This window comes from Ambystoma mexicanum, chromosome 5p (genome assembly GCF_040938575.1).
Source record: "Ambystoma mexicanum isolate Mex_15411 chromosome 5p, UKY_AmexF1_1, whole genome shotgun sequence".
NCBI lineage: Eukaryota > Metazoa > Chordata > Amphibia > Caudata > Ambystomatidae > Ambystoma > Ambystoma mexicanum.
This window is the reverse complement of record NC_090930.1, coordinates 526,263,760-526,287,277: the sequence shown is the minus strand read 5'-3', so window position 1 is coordinate 526,287,277 and position 23,518 is coordinate 526,263,760. Positions and strand designations below refer to the sequence as shown.

Sequence of the window (23,518 nt, the reverse complement as noted above, 5' to 3'; positions counted from 1 at the left end):
CAGTGTTTAGAACGTTTTATTTCAAGCCGGTCTCCCATATAGCATCTGCAGTTGTAGCAAGCTTTGAACAAGCATAATGCTCGCCTCCGGTCTTGTCATAGAATAAAGGTTGCCCAAGCGACTAGCGCAGGAAGTCTGGATTCTATTAAAGGCACAGAGGCGAGCATTATCCCACCCAGCGGGAATACGTTTATCAGAATCATTATATAAACTGTATTAAGATTCACAGCAATTTATAAAAATGCATGATTATGACAAGCAAATCGTATTCCCCCTCCCTAATGTTCACATTTCTCTTGAATAGGTGCAGAGCAAAAGAATCAGAGATTAGAATGTCTGGAGATGACTAATTAAAGAATCAGCAGAACAGCGAAGATAGAATATTAAGGCAATCCGACAGAGGACAGAAAGAGTGTCGACTCAGTTGGACTATGCATTAGCGTTCAGTTGGATTGAAGACATTGGTTTCAGTTGGAAAGTGAGCTGGAAAAAAAAGAAGAGGACCCAGGGATACAGAGATTTATAGGAGAAAGGGTTACCGGATTGGACAGTGAAAGAGAGGCTGTGGACTACTAAGCAGCAGAGCCTCATGGGAGAGCTAGTTTAGCCGAGTTTGAGGCCATGATGTTTATTTATTCTGTGATTTTGCACAATTTTGTAAAAAAAAAAAAAAAGAAATGTAAAAAAAAAAAATTAAAAAAAGAAAGATAAGATTTAAAAAGCTGTAGTTAGCAGTGAATAAAGAAATTAAAGCATAATGCTCACCTCCGTGTCTTTAATAGAATCAAGACTTCCTGCGCTAGGCTCTTGGGCAATCTTTATTGGGGCGCATAATATAGGATACTCAAGTTTTTCTCTACATTTTTGCTACTATATTGGGCAGCCTCAATATTAGAGTACCCTACTCTGCAGCCCTCAATAAACCTATCAATTAGCTACTAATTAGACTGGCCAACAGTTGCTTAAAGGCTGCAATTTTAGTTTCACACAAGGATCACAAATGCTATTAGTCCTACCCTTCAATGTTAGGGGGCTAAACTCCCCAGTTAAAACACGCAAGGTGGAGGCATACCTAAGACGGAAAAACCCGGATGTAGTAATACTACAAGAGACACATGTATGAAGAAAAGATGCAAAGCAGTTGAAAATACATGGCTATCCATATATCATACAATCTAATGACAAAGGAAAGAAGGGAGGGATGTCGATAGCCTTGAAAGGGTGGTCGAGTCAGAACATCCTGGATCATGAACTGGATAAAGAGGGCAGATACGCATTTATTAAAATACAACTAGAAAGAAAGAGATACAACATAGCCACACTTTACGCTCCAAACTCAGGACATGATGTTTTCCTACAAGAAACATTAGGTAAATTAGAGAGGTTTGCTAAAGGTCGAATTATTTTGATGGGGGATTTTAATATGGCTTGGGACCCCCAGATCGATAAGAGCAGGGCGAGTCAGGGTTACCAATGACTCCCAACGAGCACACTGAAAAAGAGTATGTCCGATCTCTGTATGCATGTCCAGATGCCTGGAGAGAACTTCAGGAGGGGGAAGAGGGTTACACATTTTACTCGTCAGTCCATCGCACGTTTTCAAGGATTGATTATGTGTGGGTTTCTGTATCGTTACTGGGGACTATACATCAAATAAAGGTCCAATGGCTCGGTCGGATCATGCACCATTAAAAGTAGCAATATATACGGACAGGGAAGGATCGGGGTTATGACGTTGGAGGTTTCCTGGTCAAATTATAAAGGACCAGGTGATGGGTAAAGAAATTCGAGATAAGATTATAGAATATTTGGAGCTCAAGGGGGCCCAGAATACTTCCGAAAGATGGGTTTGGGATGCGTTTAAAGCAACCATAATGGGAGAACTAATTAAAAGGACAGCTCAAATGGAGAAAGTGTTAATAGCAACCCAAGTGGACCTGGAGACTACGATGAAGGTCGTAATGAAGGAAATGGAAACTAATCAAGGATCTCGCATTCAGAAAAAATATAGGCAAATAAGGGGTCAGTTAGATCTTCTACAGACATGCCATGCAGAAAGAACAATAGCATGTTAAAGGCAAAAAGCTAACTCCTTGTTGGCTGGTCAGGAATGAATGAAGGAGGTAGAACTATCCGTACCATAAAATCTGCTCAAGGGCAAATAGGTTCCTCTTCTCAACATGATAGGGGCCTTCACAGAATATTATTCTAAATTATACACATCAAATAACCCAGAATAGATGTCCGCACTTCTCTAGTCTCTGCGCTGGGCCTGCCGGGAGGGGAGATTGCTGATACCGCCATCGGGCATAATTCTGGACTATGCCCGAGGGACACAGCTAAGGGGGTCGGCAACCTGTGGCCCAAATTTGGTTACCCGTGTGGCCCTGGAGGAGCCAGGTGGTGATGGTGGAGCTGCGTAGCGAGAGCGGCCTGGAGGAGTGACGTAGCTCCAGATGAGGGGTGGGACGCTGGTGGCGGCAAGTTTCCCTTGGAGCAGAACTTGGTGAGCCCTGTCACACCTGGAAGGGGAGATCCACTGACAGGCCCCATGTTGCAGAGCTGAAAAGACGGAGACAATCCCTGGTGGGGCGGGGGTGACAGAGCAGCTCTACACAAGCCGAAGTTGTGAAACATCGGACCCCAGAACGCGGCTGGCAGCCCGAGGGCGCTGTGGTCAGATGGAGAAGGCGGGGAGCCATAGACTGCGGCAGGATGGCAGAGACGAGTGCGTACACCCTATAGAAGGCACTGTCGTGGTCGGCACCACGACTCTGGAGCCAGTGGGAAGCCCGGGCGGGCTGTGCAGGGCGAGACAGATTGGCGCAGTGCAGCAAGGAAATCCCAGCCGAAGAGGTGCAGCGACCAGCGATAGGTGGAGCGTGTAACGAGGGAGGCTGCCAGGTCAGCCACCGTTGAGCAACAGGCAGAGGCAGGGAAGTATTAACAGGCACGGGAGCCAGGCCTGATCCAGAGTGGAGAACACCTGCTCAGAGCACAATAGTGACCCACCTGCTGGGGCCCTCATAACAAGGACAGCAAGGCCATTGAAGGTAGACACAGCTCTACTGGAAGTGTGGCTACCCACTCCCCTGATCTGCATGTAGCAGGGCTGCCAAGAGTGCTCAGACCCACTGGAAGACCATATTGTGCGAACCAGTCCCCAGGCTAATCGGCAAGCTCAGGAGATGAGTGAGAGACTGATCCTTCTCCTCTGCCTGTGATGGTGCTCCAAATAGGTGGGGTACAAAGCAAGGTCACCGGAACAAACAATAGCTGGCCTAGGGGGTTGGGGGGCATTTCGAGTGCAACGACACAGCGACAGTCTCTGGTTGCCTTGGCCTGCACGCCGGGTCCCCCCTTTTCAGGACACCAACAATAGCAGTGATCTACAGTAAGTAAGAGCACCAGTCTAAGGGTGCGTAGTGAGGTGACGCTCCCGCTCAAATACAGAGCCAGCAAAAGAGGGATATCCAAGCCCACCTGAGGTGGGTACGCCGTGGAACTTGCCGGGGGAGGTGAAGCCAGGCCCATTTGGGATATAGCAACAGCATTGGAGGAGCACTGCAGAGCGGCTTGAAATGAGGTGCATGGTTAAAGGAAACATACAGCTGTCCTGCGTGACTTTTTCTCAGAAGGAAGGGCTGAACAAAGGAAGTGAGAAGATGTTGATGCCTCGGGACAGCGTTGACAAGACACCCCTCTTGGGCCAGGAGGATCCACCCGTGAGTTCTAACGGGGATGCTCAGCAGTCGGAACTTGGCCAGGTGTTGGCAGAGATGAGGGCAGGCTTTGCATCCATCAATACAAAACTGGATCGGATAGCATACAAGGTCGACTGGATGCAAGAGCGCATTGAGAAAGAAAGCGGGAGGATATCCGAAGTTGAACACCGCATTGGAGGGGGGGGGGGGCGACTGGAAGACACTAGCGGCGAGGTGACGCAGGCGATCAGGAGTTGCAGAGGGAAGTGGGAATGGGCAAGGATACGAATGAAGACCTTGAGGCGAGATCACTGAGAAACAATACCCGGGTGGTAGGGGTACCCGAATCGATTCCGCAGCAGAACATGGAGGTTTTTATGGAAAGCTTCATCGAAGAGGTACTGCAGAGACCCCTACTGTCCACCAAATTCCTGATCGAGAGAGCGCATCGGGTGTCACAGACTGCCCCCAGACCGGGACAGAGTCCTCGGACGATTATTGCAAGTTCACTAAATTGCAGCGACCAAGTTACTGTACTTCGCAGGGCCAGGGAATTTGGGGACCTCACGTACAAGAACGCCAGAGTCTCCTTCTACCCGGACTTCACCCAGTCTGTTCAGAAGGCCTGCCTCTCCTTTCTTATGGCAAAGAGGGCACTTTGTGAGCATGGGATACAGTACGCCATGCTATACCCGTCCAAGCTAAGTATCCAGCACGTAGGCCCATTTTTTTTCCAGACCCGGGAGCGGTGCACGCTTTTCCAAAGCGACCAGTTGGGCCTTAAAAGCAGGGGCAGCTGGTTGAGGGAGGTGGACGGTAGTGCTTTCATATCGATTATGAGCTGTGCTGGGCCGATCCTTGGTTAAATGTGGTCAAAGGTGCTCAAAATGTCAGCACTCCCCGATGGGTATCCAATATGTGTGATGAAAATGTAACGAATCAGTCCTGCTGCACACCGAGACTAAGCTTAGTGATCTCCCCCCGAGGTCTAGGGCGATGAGGTCACTTGGGCAGCAGAGTCCAGCGCCCCGCGGACTGTGACTCATGGTAATCCAGTTGTTGTGGGTAGGTTAGGGGAAGGAAATTGTGGGGAATGTTGGGAAATGATTCACGTCTCATAGGTCTGGTAAACATCCGAGGTACGGCTAATGCGAGCATGTGGGCAAAACAGATACACTTAAACAATATACAAGCAAACAATGGTGAAAAGTATGATTAGTTGGAATGTACAAGGTCTCAACAACACGCGCAAGGCCTGCAAAGTAGTCCAATATTGCAAACGGCATGGTGCCAAGGTGGTCCTGCTGCAAGAAACACACCTTATGGGCAGGGGGAACGAAGGGGTTACCTGGTCTTGGGGAGAATGTAAGCACTATACCTCCTATTCCTCGTACTCAGGAGTGATGACCCTCGTGCACAAGTCACTAGGCTTCCGTACAAGAGAAACGGTAGTTGATCCGGATGGAAGATACACGATTGTGTCAGGATGTTGGGGCACCACAATGGTCACATTCATTAATATATATGGTCCCAATGTGGACAACCCTAGTTTCTTCGAGTCATTAGTGAATAGGTGCCATAAGTTCCTTCACACCTGCCTGGTATGGGCTGGGGATCTCAATATTGCGCTTGACCCTCAGAGAGATAGATCAGCTCTGGTTGGGGGGCAGTGACGCCCGCATTCTAAAGCTGCGGAGGTGGTTCTGAGGGGCATGCAGGCTGCCGTGACCCTGCTTGACATGAAGGCATTTGACTCAGTTGAGTAGAGTTACCCGTTTCAGGTATTGCGCCAGTTGGGAATCCTGAAATATTACCTTTCGGCGGTGAGGTTGCTATGTGCTGGATCGAACGCCCGAATAGGGATCGGAGGCATGAGGTCTCGTCCTTTCAAATTGGGACAGGGAAAAGGCAAGGCTGTCCGCTTTCACCCTTGCTTTTCGCTGCAGCGATAGATGTGATGGCGGCCCGGCTGTGGAAATACCATGGGGCTAGGGGCCTAGCTTTGGGTGGTACTAGGGAACTGTTGTCACTGTATGCTGATGACGCTATTCTATATTTCAGAGCCCCCGCAACCAATCCGCTGTTCCGGTAGGTTGGGAGAGGTATCAGGTCTGAGGTTAAATGGGGGCAAATCCACTTTATTTCCATGGAACGAAGCCACGGTTAGACCACCAAATACTGAGGGATACAGATGGGAGCAACGGGCTGTCACATACCTGGGGTGCGGGTGAGCAGAGATGCCCAAACACTATTAGCAGACAACCATGTAAAATATTTGCACACCCTGAAGGCGAAGGTAGAAAGGTGGTGCAGGCTCCCCCTCTCGTTGTTGGGCAGATTAGCGGTAGCTAAAATGGTGGTGATTCCCAAACTGTTATACATTTTTCAGAACAATCCAGTATGGCTGGGGTTTGGATACTTTGCGGAGGTGAAGGCCCTGCAGATTAAGCTGGCATGGCACCCACAAAACCATCATATTAGTTGGGACACATTAACCCTTACCTGGGACAGAGGATGTGACAGCACCACCAACGTGAAATTATATTTCTTAGCGTCTCAGTTATATTATGCTCCACGGTGGATGTCGGGAGCCCCAGCTTCCCCCGTGTTCGCACAGAAAAATGCTCAGTATGCCCGTTCTCTCTGCAGGGGGTATTGGTCTCCAAGAGGGGGGCGAACAAATGTAAATTTGACACAATGGCATGGAAGCAACATGCATGGAAAAAGAGTCCTGAAAAGGCTGCAAGTAGATGTCCCCTTTAATCTGGGTATACTACTGCGGAACATAGAGAAGCTGGCACCAACATGTGATGAAGCCATCATTTAGGAATGGCAAGGGGCGGGAATTACCCGTATGGAGGACCTGTACCCGAATGGTTCCTTTGTCACTCAGGAGTTATTTACTGACAAGATGGGGGGAGGGCTTTCAAAACGTAGGTTGCAGTATTAGAATGAGAGCAGCTTTCAGGGAGTGGTTCCCCACGTTTCTGGAAATTCCGCCGCTAACCCGCTGTTGAAGTTCATTGTATGCTCGCCGGGCAGTGGGGGTGGGGCGAGTGGTCTCTGCACTATACAAACTGATTCAACAAGACTCTGAGGAACTCCTAAAATGCAAACAGAAATGGGAGGAGGATGCTTGGACTTTCTTTACGGAAAAACAGTGGGCGAGGCTTTGTGAAAACACACATAGCGGGGCATTTAGTACACGACTACAGTTGATCCAGCGTAAGACACTGCACAGGGTGTAGATGACTCCGGCCCGCATTCACCAGTTCGATAACACTTGGTCGGCCTGCTGTCTGTGATGTAACTATGAACCGGCCAACTTCCTGACATTGATGTGGGCTTGTACTAGATTAAGATCTTTTTGGGAGGTGGTGGTGGAAAGTATCTCTGAAATGTTGGGACAGGCTATCCTTCGCAAACTTTTGTGCTGCATGTTCGGCTGGGTTCCAGGTCTAACCAAACGGTACCGGAAATTGCTCACGACAAGTATGATAGTCGGCAACAGTCGTAAACAGATGTTGAGCCGGTGCCTAAATGCTGTCAGATGAGCGCTTGCTGGCCTGAAACGGTTCAATATTCTGAATGATATACCACTCATACATTGTTCTGCGGAGAAGGACTCAATACTGAATTTCAACGCTTACCTGAATGCACCCTGCATTAACAGCACTGCGAGCTTGGCGAGGCTCTTGCTGTTGAGTCCCCGGTTTCCTGGAGGAGGCGGGATCTTCCATATCATGTGACCGCTCACGTGACTTTGCCCGTGAATAAATTGCCGCTAGAGCCACCCTTGCGGCGTTAAGCCCTTCGGAAGCAAGGCCACTGGCTGTTGTGCAGCTGTTAGGCACTGGTGGCACATTTGCTGGGAGGGAGACTGGAGGTGTTCCCTCTTTGATCCCCCGGTTATATTGTGTACCAGTGAAGACTGACAAGCACATTTAGTGGGTGCCTGCATTACACAGCCCGTCACAAGTGAAGGGCGAGCTCGCTGTATCCGCTTTTTGCGAGAACAGATAACGGGACGTCAAGAAGCCCATTAAAAAAGTACAAACTTTACAAACCGGAGTTTGTACAAACCTTGGATATACCGAGCACAAAGTAGTACAACAGGCCTATGCTCCACGGTATTAAGAAAGTGCACGCTAAAGCATCTGTTGGAACTCACCACTCAAGATTGTTTACAGGTGGAGACTGCGGGCTGATATAGCCTTTGATCCACGGTATCAACAAAAGTGCACATTAACATACCATTAGAAAACTGTTATTTAGGACTGAAAACAGGAGGAGTTTGAGGGCCCCTCGGCCTCTGATCCACCACCTCATAAGTGGCAATCTATACAACGCTCAATGCGGCACTCTACCTGGCAGCAAAAAGCCTAGGAAATGACCCTCCCCCCCACAAACCAGATTGCAAACAAAGAGCTCAGCCACCCCCAACATGAAGAATAAAGGCAACAAAAAACAGGGCAAATTCCTTGGAGAAACAAGTGAAAATATAACAGTGGACATTTGCAACACAGACAAGGAAGCCGAAAACAAAGACTTGAAACAAAGAACGCCACCCTACCCTAATGGTAGGAATTCTAGTGAAAATTCACCAGCAGGAAACGTAGCAACAAGAATAATGCCCATGGAAGAGAGAATCATCATGGCCCTAAAGGAAAATACCACCTCAACCCAGGAACTATCCAACACAAAGCACAAGATCCAAACAATACAGAGGGGAACCTGGAGCAAATTGAGCAAAGACAAGAAATAGCGATCAAAAGTAAAAAACTGGACGACAAAGACATGTCCTCAACAACAGAGGAACAAAACAACTGCATAACAACAAATAATGAAGACCAAATAGACATAGAAAGCGACAGACAAGAAAGGAAAACAAAAGCTGTAATTGATGGGCAGAAAGATGGAAAAGAAAAATCCAAACATCAGATAGAACAAAATAAGGAAGAAGAGGAATTAACACAACGGAAAGCGAAAAAAAGCAAGAAGAAAATGGCAATCATTGTACGAGAGTAGAAGACAATCGCAAATGATGCTGAATAAAGAAAATCAACTAACAAATCTGAAAGCAGCAGCAGCTATCGCAGGACATAGCGGAAATTGAAAACCTCATGAGGTGCATGAAAAAAGGAAAGATCTTTGGCTATGAGCAGCAGCACATTCCAATACAACTGCGAGGATCCACAGTGCCCAAGAAACACAAGAAGGAAGGAAAAGAAGAGAAAGAGAATACAAAGAACATCAGAGGCAGCCCGTTTACAGAGGAATCCATTAAAGAAAAAAAAAAAACATCATTCTACCCAGAAGAATCATCCACGCCTAATATTTGCGGATGTGAGAAGGGACATAATCATGACATGGCCTCAATACCAACATCAATGCTGGACCTTCAAAATATGCTTATTACGACAACAACACAATCATTAATCCCATACATGAAACTACAAGAAGCACTCACAGAGACAATAAAAGATCAAGCGACCTTACTAGCATTAATACATTCGAAACAAACACACCAAGATACATATATGAAGAAATTGCAAGAACGGTTAGACACAGAAGCGAATGCCAGTCAGATATGGCAAGCACGGTTAATCGACATCGCAAGGAGTGAACGCGCTGAAAAACATGACCTAACGCATGCACTGATCATGATGATGACCGAAAGAAACTCTTCGAAAAAGCAACCCAGGAATGAAGGCACAAAAGAACAAAAAAAAAAAAAAAACAAGTCACATAACAATGAGCAAGAACAAACTGAAAATACAACCCCCGAAGAAGATTTAGAAAAGGCTGCAAAAAATACCCAGCAGAATAATCATGAAGGAAATCTGATCGACTTGACTGAGCCCTCGAGCTCGGCAGCCGAATCCTCTGCAAAAAACGTGCAGAGACCAGAAACCTATGATATCTTCTGCAAAGGAAGCAAAAAGAATACTGGAGAATATAATAAAAAAAATTAAAAAAAGATACATGGTAAAAACAAAAGACAAGTAGGTTCGCGCACATTCCTGAGAAACCTAAAACTTCCCGGTACAGATGACGAGGGAAAAAACACAAAGAAAGTACCTAACCCAAAGCTGCCACAAACAATGAAGAATGAGATCATGAGGAAGGGAAAAGAACAACCAAACATTGAAGCCAATAGCAAAGAAAAACTAATGGAAGAACTGATGGAGATGTCAGTGCATGAAGATTAAATTGTAGACCTCTCAGAAGAAGCACAAATCCAAATGACCCAAGAGTCCTTGATCACTCTAGATAACTACGATGAAAAAGACATGAATGATTCAAAACAATACGATTTCACATTGGACGACATATCAAATGACGAAATTAATGATATAACGCAAGAAGATCTTGATTCCAGAGCAACAGAGGAGGATGCTATATATGATGAAATAAGCAGTTCAAACGAATATGAAACCCCCGTTGAGCAGAGGAGAAAGAGAAGCGAAGCGTGAGGCCCTCTAGAGAGAAAAGTAGAAACAAAAATACAACTGCCCACATTCATCGACCCATACAAAAAAGCAAAAAGTCCATAGCACAAGATAAAACTGCAAAGAACAACGAAACAAAACGACAATTTGATTCTGAATCGTACTAACATACTAAGGCTGATGCATGTGATACCCGATATGAAGGAAGTATCAACCAGAGACATCCATACCATTGAATTCATTGACGAGTCAACAACGGATCAAGTATGGATTGAATTTGCAAATGAAAAAACATTAACAAAGATGATCCAAAATGAGAAGACACTAAAACAACTAGGCTTTGATATAGCACAACCAGAATCCAAAGAGCCCAAAGCTGGAAAACAGCAGATGAAAGTTGACAACCAATCAAGGATGCCGCAGAAGAGTGACGAATGGAATAACGGAAATGAAATCTTTAACACACACAAAGAGACTCAGACAAGGAGTAAGATCCAAGATAACAGCATAGGCGAAGAAATGCAACGAAAGTGGCAGGAATCAAGGAGAGAAAAAGGAATATGGAGACAATACAACGATTCAGATGTGAGCAACTATGAACGCCCCTATGACCAAAGATAACAACGAAAGAACCAAAAGGTAAGACACAATCTAGATATGCTCATGGAACACACGTGGACACAAGCATTTGTTTAGAGATACAGGAGAAACATTAAATGACTGACATAGTTTGCATACAAAAATCCTGGATAAAAGAACAACCCATATGTGACGGATTTACAACATTGATGAACCCTGCGATACATAGGGAAAAGGGCCGTCCATCAGCAGGACTACTGACCATGCTAAAATGCACGGCAAACATCGAATAATCAAGTCAGAAAACATTATTCCCTGGATTCAGGCCACCACAATAAACTTTAACAATACCCAATTCGTACCTAATACCAACAGAAGCGCGGATAAAAACTTTATCTGGTGTATAATAAACATATATTGGAATCCCAATGCAATAAAAGAAGAACTCTTTATAGATAGTGTATTTTCAACAATTGACCAAGCAAAGACTGCAGACCCAAGAACAGAATTCATCATTTGCGGCGACCTAAATATACATCTGTTCAACAGAGAAGGCGATCTAATAAATGAAACCACTCTGGAAAATAGAGCAAGACAATGGAGTACAGAAACTGCAAACAGATATCTGTTGAGATCAGATTGCATGGAGAACACTGGAAGATGCATGATGGAAACCTGGGCAATGGGCAAAAAAACTGCAATAATAGATTACATCTATATGTCACAAGAGATATAGAAAGAGATAACACCAATCTCAAAAACCCAAACAGTGATCATTACATGCTGAAAAGATGGTTGAATATTGTGCCCACGAAGAAAGCTACCTGTTGTCTACCGATAATGGAAATAAACAAAGGAATGAGCAGATTAAGGATCAGTCAACAGAATGTGAACAAGCTTCCAGACGTTATGACAAAATCAAACTTGGAAGACAAGGAAAAAATGAACTATGGTTGGCTCCTCCTCCCATATATGAAAGACACAAAAAGAACCCAAACAACTGTATAGATTCACCAACATGCATATAACTCGAAAATTGCACAAAAAAAGAAATATCTGAGACACACATTAAAGCAAATAAAGAAAGAGAATACGAAAGATACGGCATCAGAAATCAAATGGGCAAAACAACAACATAAACATTGGATGGAAAACAACAAGGCAATGATGCTCCAAGTCGACGCTGAGGAAATGCTGCACGCTGCGAGTAACCGGAACACGAAACAGCTATGCACTCTACTCAGCGCGTAGCCTCGGATCCAAGATGCCATGACAGCAAACGTACCAGAATCAAGCTCGATAAAATACTTCAGGGAACTATATGGAGAAAAGACAATGGACAAACACACCGACAAACGGGCAAAGAATCCTACATGGCAGCTCGAGTGGGATATGGATGATATCCATGAAGCAATAAAAGCTTTAAATACGTCAAGAGCCCCGGGACCCGACGGATTGACCAATATGATAATTTAAAAAAATCCGGAAGCCTGGAGCTCTATATGCAACAGCATATTCAGTCTCATACAGACAACCAAAAACATACCTGAAACATGGCAGCAGGCCATGATCATACCAATATACAAAAGTGGCCCTGTGGAAGAAACCCGCAATTATCGCCCACTGGCATTACTATACCCTCTGGGGAAAGTATTTGCAAAAATTCTACTGAGGAATTTCAACAACTGGGCAACGAAAGAAAAAAAATATGCTAAGAGGCAGACTGGATTTGTTAAGAACATAGGAACCAACATCAACCTGTTCATCCTGAACCTGCTAAAACATCAAGCCATACAATCAAAGACACAAATATATGCGGGATTCATAGACCTAAAACTCGCATTCGACACAGTCAACAGAAACCTCCTCTGGAAAAAGCTCAGCGATTGGGAATGTCCGAATAATATCTTGGAACCAATTAAGCTACTATATCAGAATACATCTATTAAGATAAGACTGAGTAAAGAAGGTACACTCTCCAGCGAGATAAAAAACAAACAAAGGATTAAAGCAAGGATGCCCTTTGGCCGCTACCCTCTTTCACCTCTGCACAGCGGACTTAGAAGGATGCATCTACACGTCCCAGCACAATCCACCAAAATTGAATGGTACAATAACAACTTGCATCATGTATGCGGAGGACATCGTTGCACTTGCTAAAACACCTAGGGGCCTGCAAATTGCTCTAGACAACATACAGTCATATATGGACAAAAACCAATTGATAATAAATGTGAAGAAAACTAAAATTATGACGCTGAAGAAACACAACAAGAAAGGATCAAAATGTGCCTACTATATTGAAAAAGAAAAAAAAGAAAAGAAATAAATAAATAAAGGAAGTGAATAAAGTAAAAAACCTTGGCATATGGCTAAATCAATCGGCATCAGAAGCAGAAACAATAGCACTCCTCAAGGACAAAGCACGAGCTTTAGCACGCCAAGCAAAGGTAATACATGCGAAATATGGAAAATTCTCGATGACACCAATAACAATGTTTTACAAACAGAAAGTGATGGCCATACTCTCATATGGCGCAGAATCATTGCTGAACATAGACAAAAATGTATGGCAACAAATCGAAGGCTTGTTCTGGCGGAAAGTTTTAAATTTACACATCATTTCCCATGCCACGTATTAGAGCAGAACTAGCTCTACAATCACTGCAATCTCTTGTTCTCTGGAAGAAATTAGATCTATATAGAAAGATAACAAGCAAGAACTTTCCACCACCAATAGAAATTCTACACGGCAAAGAAAGTGAGATGACAACTCAACCTTTGGAATTGTGGAAAAAATGCATCAAAGCTAAATGCGAAGACGAAGGAATATCCAGAGACCAGCTCATAAACAGACCACAGAGAGCAAAAAGAAGATTTATAGAAAATGACTGGATAAAGACAAATGAGGCAAGGTCCAAATAGGCTACAGATATCAGACCAATCAATAAATTACCAGAATATTTCAAATACTTCCCATCAAGGAAAATCAGAGACACCTTTATGAGGACGAGACTGAACACCTTACACACACGAGAAATGTTGGCGGCATGGAATATAATAACAGAACAAGAGAAATTCTGCAGATTCTGCAGAGAGGACGCTACAATAGAGACTCTACACCACATAATAATGATCTGCCCAGCTCTAAGTGAGAAAAGAAATCTTTCTGTAGGATGGTTAATGCAGAACCAAGCAAAACGCACACCCGAAGACAGATGGGCTTCAATCCTAGCGGGAAACGAAAAAAAAACGGATTTATGCTGTGGTCTCATTCTGGAACAACATCATGGAACAGTCGCAGATGGGCTAAGAAACGACAAAGGAAGAAAAGAACCTTCAAATCAGAAAGGTCTATGTAAATCACGTGGAAAAGAAGGCGGAATAAAGCGATTCAAAATAAGTAAATAAAATGAAAGGTTTGAAAGACAAACCAAAAACATTTAAAAAAAAAAATTTTAAAAAGTCGCCAGGCGATGTTTATTACTGAAATGGACTAGCCCACCTCCTCTTGGGATAAAGCTGTGGCTAAAAGATCTAACATGGCTCAGTGACACCGACAAGGAATATGGGGGCCTATGTGGGCTGCAGAATAGGCCCAAGAATATCTGGAGCCCCTTCACGGCCTACTTATTGGCTCAAAGTTCTGAACCGGACATGTAGGGAGGGTGGTCCGAGAGATGGTCATGGCTTAATGTTCTACCCTGTGCTCAGTCTGAACACCTTTGATATATGTGGGTCGCTGGCAACGGTCGCAATGTATCTCCATTCCAACTGAGTGAGGCTTCAAATGTAAAGATGGCTGCTGCACCAGAACAATGCTCTGCCTGAACGTAGCATAATTCATTGACTTGATGCTGTACCTCAATCTCACATTGTATGGTTAAATGTTATGGGACGTGAATCACCAATAAAGAACGTACTTGGAGGGGGAGATAACAGCGGAGGAAATGAGGGGAGCAATTAAATCATTGCCGCTGCACAAAGCCCAGGGTCCGAATGGCTTCACAGCAATATTTTATAAAACCTACATGGAGCAACTGATTCCCACCTTAACATCTTTGTTTAACTCCTTTAGGGGGGGGGAGGTAATATAATATCCTCAATGGAAAAGGCCGAAGTGGTGCTCTTCCCCAAGTCAGGTAGATTTGACCCAATGTGGCTCCTACCGTCCAATAGTTATATACAAAAATGTTAGCAACACACCTGGGAAAGTTACTTCCAGGTTTAATACAGCCCGATCAATCAGGCTTTGTGATATGTAGACAAACTTTTTATCCCCAGACCCGTAAGCCATTTCATATAAAAATTGCATACACTGAATCTAATAGGCCAATGTACCAATGCTCGATGCCGAGAAGGCATTTCAATTGTGTAGAATGGACTTCCCTATTTTTATAATGGAAAATATGGAATTCGGACCCAGGTTTATGCAAATGTTAAGAGCTAATAATAAATCTCAGATTCTACGGTTAGCTATCAATGAGAATATGTCCGACGAGATCTGTGTATGTAGGATAATTAAACAAGTGTGCACTTTATCCCCACTACTCTACGCATTGCATCTTGAACTTCTACTGGCTAGAATTTGAGCAGATGGAAATATTAAGGGTGTCCAATTGGGGGACAGGATCAAAAAGTAATGGCTTTTACAGACGACTTATTAAACGTTTAAGGATACCCCAGCCTCCTTAGAGGCGTTAACACTAGAACTAAAGCAATTTGGGGAAGTGTGGGCTTAAAAATGCATATGCAAAAATCAAGTCTGATGAAAATTCAAGATGGGCATGTAACAGTAGAAAGGGTAGGTCTCGAGAACCAATTTAAATCCACGACACAGGGTATACGATACTTAAGGATAATTATCAGACTCCTTGGAAGCAATGTATCAAATACATGATCCTCCCCTTTTAGAGTCAATTAAACAGTGGCTTAAGGTATGTAATTCTCCGACATCGTGGATGGGGAGAATAAATGTTATAAAAATAAAAATGATGGTTCTTCCAAAGGTTTTGCATGTCTTTCAGGCATTACCAATAAAAGTCCCCCTGAAATTCTTTAAGACGCTAAATAAGATGCTGAAAAACTATATCTGGCAAGGAAAGAAATCTAGGGTAGAATGGAAACTTATGATGACAACAGTAAACAATGGAGGTATGGGGACACCGAATATACAAGCATATTATCAGGCTGCCCAACTGAGGATTATCAAGGAATGGTTTACAGGTGACCTAGAACAGATTTGGGAACGAATGGATGGAGCAATAGCAGAGAAACCATTATAGGAGGCATTATGGTGTCCAAAACAGTATTGACCCATTAACATTTATAAAAGTAAGATAAAAGCTCTAGTGGCGCAGGTATCGGATACTGTGGTGAAGCACTTGGGTTTACTACGTTCCCATCTCCTTTCAACCCCCTATTTCGCAATCCCCAATTTACACCTGGGATTAGAATCAAGAGCATTTAAGAACTGGGAAGAGGCAGATTGTCTGAAGATGGGCGATAAGTTCGTAGGTCAGGAGATAGAGCATTCCAATAGTGTAAACAGCTATTTAAATTGAATGAAAAAGAAAGAAGATATGTGCGGTAACGCCACTGGTTACTGATCAACAATCATCACATATTGAGGGACCTAACCACATTTGAGAAATATATAACAAACTCAGGAGACAAACATACAAGATAATTAAGAGTAGATCCAGATAGAATGGAACTACATGAAATTATGGGGCAACAATGTAGGTGCCTCTATGAATAAGACTCAGTGGTTGATGGTGTGGGAGAGAATCCCTAAACTTATGCGGACAATTAAAATACAGGAAATGTGGTTAAAGGTGTTAGTACAATGGCACCCAACACTGGAAAAACTCCATAAGTACTATAAATCGGTGTCCGACAAATGTTGGCTGGGATGTACAGTAATTGGAACATCGGTTCATATTTGGTGGCAATGCCCGAAAATTAAGGGCTTCTGGGGAAAGGTAAATGACGCAATGAGTGAAATGTTTAGTTCCCAAATAACTAGGGGTATAAGGGAAGCGATGTTAGGTTTGGAGGATGTTCTGAAGGTATTAACCGAAAAGAAAGCATATATGATACTGTCGATGGCGGCAGTCTCCCTGATAGCCCAAAAATTGAAGCAACCTGTTCCCCCCCCACAGAACACGAGTGGTTAATGAAAATATGGCATAATGTTTCTTTGGAATAGGTCATTTATGTGATACAAGGGGAACAGAAGAAATGTAGGAAAGATTGGAAACTTGTACTGGACTTCTTGCACAAAGACTATCATGAAAATTGGTGCCCCCAAAGAACACGGATTTTGGACTCGTTTAACTAAGATGTTTATTATCTGTGACTATGTTTATGGGTAGTCGAGGGAGTTTTTTGTGGGGGTGGTGATTCTGTTCTGTTAATTGTTTTTGTAATATGTTTGTTTTCTGTATTTTTCTTTTGGATTTTGACATTTAAAATCATCATTAAAAATAAGATTTAAAAACAAACAAAAAGGACAAACAGAAAACAGGAGAGGAAGAGCAACTCTAAACCTAAGCAATACAGGAGAACAAAGGTGTGGCAAAGGAACAGAGAATATACTAGACAATCCAAAACAGGAATTCGAGCAACAGGAAGAGAGAGAGCAATGAGCTGCATGATAGTGCAACAAAAAAAGTGAGAAGGGAAAATGAGTTAATAATGGAACAAACAACAGGAGTGAGGGATAGAAGCAGAGCAAAAGTGACATTTAGAGACAGTAAAATAAAACAGAGCAGCAGCAGTTGGGGAGAGATGGAAATAGAAAAGCAAGACTAGGAAAGGGCAGGCCAATAACATAAGAGACAGTGCAAGAAAGATAATCAAAAGGAGTAGCAACCACAACCAAGAAAATGAAAAAACAGATATATAGAGTAAGAGTGGACATGATTAAGGCATGAGAGAGTAAGAGTGGAACGCTGGTGCATAAGTGGTACCTGAACAGGAAAAATAGAGTATCCTGTTTTAAAGGTAAACATTTGCTGCAATGGCTAGCTTATGCCAACTATAACCTTTAACGAAGATCACATGAGCGTACTGTTGGAAAGCTGGGTGTTAATGGCAGCCTAATAATTTGCAAATACTGTGATAAAAGACACTGTAAAACGTACACCAGGTCTGAGGCAGTGTTTAGATTATGCAAACTGACGTACATTTGGGGGTTTTTGTTTAGACAGTGACATACAGCACATTTATGATCCTACATTTAGCTTAGTTGCTAGAAATAACAATGATCCAGAGCCATTTGCTTTCACATAAAAACAGGAGGACCAATTCACCAAGCCCTACTTATTTTTATGTTTTATATAGCGCCAGATTGCAGCACACTGCTTTGATGAGCTTAACATGTAATAGGAGGGTAACAAGTGTGGGTACAGATAACTGGTGTACAGGGTAAAACAATGTGCAGGGTCACGAATCATAGTAACTGTACATGCCTCATTAACAGAACACGATAAAGCAGAGGTCATGAAGTAGGCGATTAAAGTTAAAGGCTATGGGTAAGCGTACAGCAGTTGTGGACCTGGTTAGATCTATTTACTGGTTCCAAAGTAAAGTTCTTCCACTATAACCCATCCCAGAATTGACCGATTAAGTTTTTACCAGATCCCCATAAATAACCGTGCTTTGAGTTTCCTTTTGAATCTTGGGAAAGAAGGTTTCACGTCAATTTCAGGGAAGAGTTCCAGTTTTTATCGCCAAGAATCTCAAACATTTCTACAGCTAGAGTTGGAACAGGGGGTTTGTTTCATTAAATTAGGAACCTTAATATCACTTCAACTCATTTTTCTAACTGAATGTCAATGGTTTGGTTGCACTAAACATATTCACCTTAAATGACCCTCAACTAAAGATTTTTCATTGCATTTCAAGGTTTGTTTATGCTATACCTCTCAGCACCTGTAATTCTGCCTTTTTTCTGATAAATGATACGACATCAGCTATGTTATCAGTATATTCCATTTAGCTATGCAGCATCAGGTTTTTCAAGTAATTCTTCTTCTTTGTGACGTCGAGAGGAGAAGGAAATAGTATTGGTGTACTGTGATGAGGAAGACTGAAGTTTTGTAGTTGGGGACTATTTTGATAAATCAACTTCAGGGGCACCAGTGGTCCAGGGATGAATATCGGTTTCTAAACCATCAATCAGCCCCACACCTCTAGTACACCAGAGGTTATCCGAACAGATTGGAAACACAAGCAAATTATAAACCTCCTTGTCCAATCTTGGTAACGTGGACAAACGAGAAAAAATACAATTATTACCCAATGATAAAGGGACTGCCCAGAAAAGGTTGCATAAAAATATCTAACATAGACCGTTCTAGCACACTACAAAATGCAACCCACCCTGTAAATGAATGCAGAGGGCAGTTTCAAAGAAGGAAAATGGATGCTCTCTGAAGACTGGCAGGAGGGTAGTCTGTATCATTCTATACTATGTAACATTTGTGCCGGGAACACTAGAATGTAAAGCACTTCAAGTGGAATGGTAACAAGGTGCATCTTCCAAAACACAGAGTAACAGAAATAGAGCTGACTTCAAGGAAGCCAGTGGGGCGTGGATAAGCTCTTAATAAAGAAGAAGAAAGAAATGCACCGTCTGCTGTATTCTTTCATAGTCGGTATAGTAATTAATCGCAATAGTTCAAGGATCTGTTTCTACCTAGCAGAAAATTGAATTTGAATGTCATTTTGACACAATACCTTTTCTTGTCAAATGGGCAACGTTTTAAACTGATACTTGGGTATAAATCCTCCATCTGTGCCTCGGTTCTTATATCTTGTTTAAAGGAGAGCGCCTGAAACACGGGTTTTAGATGCATCTGAAGGTTGTGAGCCATCACTTCCCATGATGTCATTTGACCCCACCTCCAAGTGACCACTTCCTGGGATGTCATCAGACGTCAAGGGTCATGTGAGGTCACTTATACGACCCCAGGCCTTTTGGTGAAATTACGTCCCGGATCTATCCCCAAAGCTTTTTAAGGTTGAATTTAAACCCATAATCTGAGCAGATTGTTATTTTATTTTTTACATTTATAGCAGTGCACAAAGCACTAAGGCATCTAGGCGCTAGTTACAGAGGATATTGAATTGCAAGAGGTTATCAAGTGTTATCAGGTATGTTGCAGGCATTACACGTGCAACACAAGGATGGAGAAACAAATCAGGTAGGGTTGCAGGCATTACATGTGCAGCGCAAGGCTGGAGAGTCAAATCAAGTAGGGTTGCAGGCATTACATGTGCAGCGCAAGGCTGGAGAGACAAATCAGGTAGGGTTGCAGGCAGGGCTCCAGATAAGGCAAGTACCAGTCCTTTACACACAGGCTTAGAGCAGAGTGCAGTGCAAAGGTCAGGTTACTTGACAGAAACCAGAAGGCTTCTTGTGATTTTTATCTACATGGATGTAATTGCAAGCCACCTCTGAAACAGAATGTATTTCTCTGAAGCCTTTCAAAAAAATAAACTGCACACTGATAAAAGGAATGGTTTCTTTCCATTGAGCTTCAGAAGCACTGTGCATCTTTTCCTAGAATTTTAGGATTGAAAATTAATAAGATGGAAAACCTAGTTGCAATTGAGAACTTTTTTTTTTAAACAATGTTTTTTTTCCAGTGAAAGCAAACCAGTATTGCACAATTTTATTCCGGTGCGGTGTGCATAATCATGCAGAGGCAGATCATTTTTACACTTCTAATTTAATTTACAGTCTAATTATAAAAACAGTGTGTAAAATGATGACTATGCACAGTCTAGTTTACATCCATTCAACCTTGCAGTCAATGGGGTACATCACTATAAATGGTCAGAAGCAGCAGAGTCTTTTCTCAAGGGTAATTGTCATTACACTGATCACAGGTGCTCTAGCCTCTCAAATCTTCAAGACTACAAATAAAACCTTACTCTCAAGAAAGTGCAGTGCTGTTCAAAAACAAATGAAAGTTACATTGGTAATTGAAATAGAAACTCAGCAAAACCTGTCCCTGTGATAATCCAGATAGGTATTTAACTTTATGTAGCGCTTCATAAATGGTTCGTCATATATCTAGGTACTGTGATCATTATACCTCAGTTGATACTCAGTTAACCAACCTCAATGTTAGCCAATAAGATAGCTCAGCCGGTTTAGCACACGTTGCTGCAATCTCTGCGTGATCTGTGGGTTGCGGATTCGAATCCCGGCAAGTCCAACTCAGCCTTTCATCCCTTCGAGGTCGATAAAGGAGTACCGACTTTGGTTTGGTGGTAATTGTGATAAATATGTTCTATGTACTGCGCTTTGCCAAAAGAGCTATATAAGTAACCATTTGACCTCTAGATTAGATATAGAATTTAGCATGGAGTCCTTGCCTCTCTGCACTGTTGTATCATAACATTGGCATACCATTAGGTAGTAATAGCTCCAGGAAATTAGGACTGTCATTAAACATCAAAACAAAATTCTGCTATCGAATCTCAAAACACACAATACAAATTCATGTATGCTTTACTATATAATTGGCTAGGTTTTTGTGATTTCAACATTTAAATATATACAGGAGAGATCAAATGGCCAGAAATAATTAAAAGGTGTACTCTGTCACAATGCAGAAAGCTGCTGCATAGTAATGATTTCCATACAGTTTTTTCACACGTCAGCTGGATGTCGCATACATTTTACTCTCTTGGGAAGGGGAAAAGTCATTTTTACCCTCTTAAAATCACATTTACTTTCAAAGTTTAAAAACAAAGAGTAAAATACTCCCACCTCAAAATCTTATCTGGAGCACTGGTTGCAGGAATTACATGAGCAGCGCAAGGCTGGAGAGTCAAATCAGGTAGGGTTGCATGAATTACATGAGCAGCGCAAGGCTGGAGAGTCAAATCAGGTAGGGTTGCAGGCATTACATGAGCAGCGCAAGGCTGGAGAGTCAAATCAGGTAGGGTTGCATGAATTACATGAGCAGCGCAAGGCTGGAGAGTCAAATCAGGTAGGGTTGCAGGCATTACATGAGCAGCGCAAGGCTGGAGAGTCAAATCAGGTAGGGTTGCAGGCATTGCATGTGCACCACAAGGCTGGAGAGTCAAATGAGATGGGGTTGCAAGCATTCCATGTGTAGAGTCAAATCAGTTGGTCGCAGGTGGTACATGTGCAGCACAAGGCTGGAGAGTCAAATCATGCAGATTGCAGGCACAGATCAGGTAGGTTTCAGACATTGCATCTGTAACGCAAGGCTTGAGAGATCAGCTAGGTAGCAGGCATGCGTCTGCAGCACAAGACTGGAGAGACAAATCAGCTAGGTTGCAGTTAATTACAGTGCACAGGGCTAGAGAGTCCGATCAGGGATGGTTCACACAAATTATGTGTGCAGACAGGGCACAAATCTAATAACCAGAGAATGGTCTATGGGGTACGGGATAACACCGCCATGACAGTATATAAACGAAAGCCGGAAAACGGAGAATGGGCAGCCACTTACTAAACGCTAGAGCGTTACACAGCTCTAGCGACGTTGAGAGTTCTGCAGCGTTTCCAGCCTTGACAGGGCCCCGACGGGGCAGGACACGGCAAGATATACTTGTTCTGTGATGCTTGGCATTCAGCCCGTCTCCCCACCCGGACGGATGGGGGAGCGCTCGCTCACGTTGGCTACATAGGGTTGACAGTGACTCTCCTCCTGAGGCCTTTCCAGGGCGCCGACGTCTATCCCTGCGACTGGGCATGCGCGGTGTGTCTGCGCATGCTCAGTCACCCATTCACCGGCTAGCATTTTCTGACAGCCTCCCAACCCTTTTCAAAGCATTTTCCAGCGGGGTGCTGATGAGGGGGATAACGCTCGACAACTCCTTCAGGAAAATGACAGCACATGCTACTCAGAACTTCATATCAACTCCTCCTGTCACCAAGGACGCTTCAGCTAACGGTATATCCACACAGGACTGCGGCCAGTACTGTAACAGAGCTTCGTGACGCGCGGAAGACTCCTGCTCTTAATAATGGGCAGCCTTTATATATACTCAGCAGGCAGCAGTTAAGATAGCGGCTATTCGCTACCTTTCCTGTGTAAATAATAATTCATGTTTACTTTATAGGTCAGGTCGCTGTATGGCGGTTAGTAAGAACCACCCGCAGAAGTAATTAGGGCACGACCCGTACTCGGCTGTCCAGCAAGAGTGACACACTTGCAGCTTCCAGAATTATCCGACTCCATTGCGGCACTGAAGGTGAAACAAACGCCTCCTGGCAATGTTCTTTTCAGCACACGGCATACTGTAGTTTCAAGCAAGTCCTCTGAAGAGGCTGGAATTGCATAGAAACAATGCTTGACAGTGCAACCGCCTGCGTCGTGTGTTGGCGCTTGCTCTTAAGTTTTCGGTCCTCGCTGTTTCCGTGCACTTCTGCTGAAAACTATAACCCAGTCGCCACGTCTTTATGTAGTAACTGCCAAACACGGATTGCTTTCTGGATACCGCTTCATTTTAAACGCGGAACAAGCAGCTCTGCTCCTGTTTTCTACATTCCATACATTATTAATTCCAACATGACAGCAAAGATTAACCCGTAACTCCCTCTATCCTCAAGGAGCAAGCTATCCCAAATCTCTAATCACGTCTGTGAATATGCTTTTGATAAATCCAACTGCAAACATATTTATAAGGCATAACATACCATCTACCATACCTTACAAGGATATTGCAAGCCCCTTTAGGCCAGTTCCGTTATAAGGTCACGGAACTCTGAGGTGACCTGCAAAATCCTTT

The 23,518-nt window shown here is 43.4% G+C and overlaps 1 protein-coding gene across 3 annotated transcripts in view; it reads right to left on the bottom strand.

The window, feature by feature from the left end:
- The window catches only part of ZNF711 (zinc finger protein 711), a 1,172,956-nt gene extending 1,150,457 nt beyond the window's left edge, over positions 1 to 22,499 (bottom strand). For 2 of the 3 annotated variants that reach the window (XM_069612928.1, XM_069612929.1), the window contains exon 1: positions 22,237 to 22,498. The gene's annotated coding sequence lies outside the window, so the exon portion shown is untranslated. Of the gene's footprint in view, positions 1 to 22,236 lie in introns of all 3 variants that reach the window. The other variant, XM_069612930.1, reaches the window with a different exon arrangement.
- Positions 22,500 to 23,518: the final 1,019 nt, after the last annotated feature.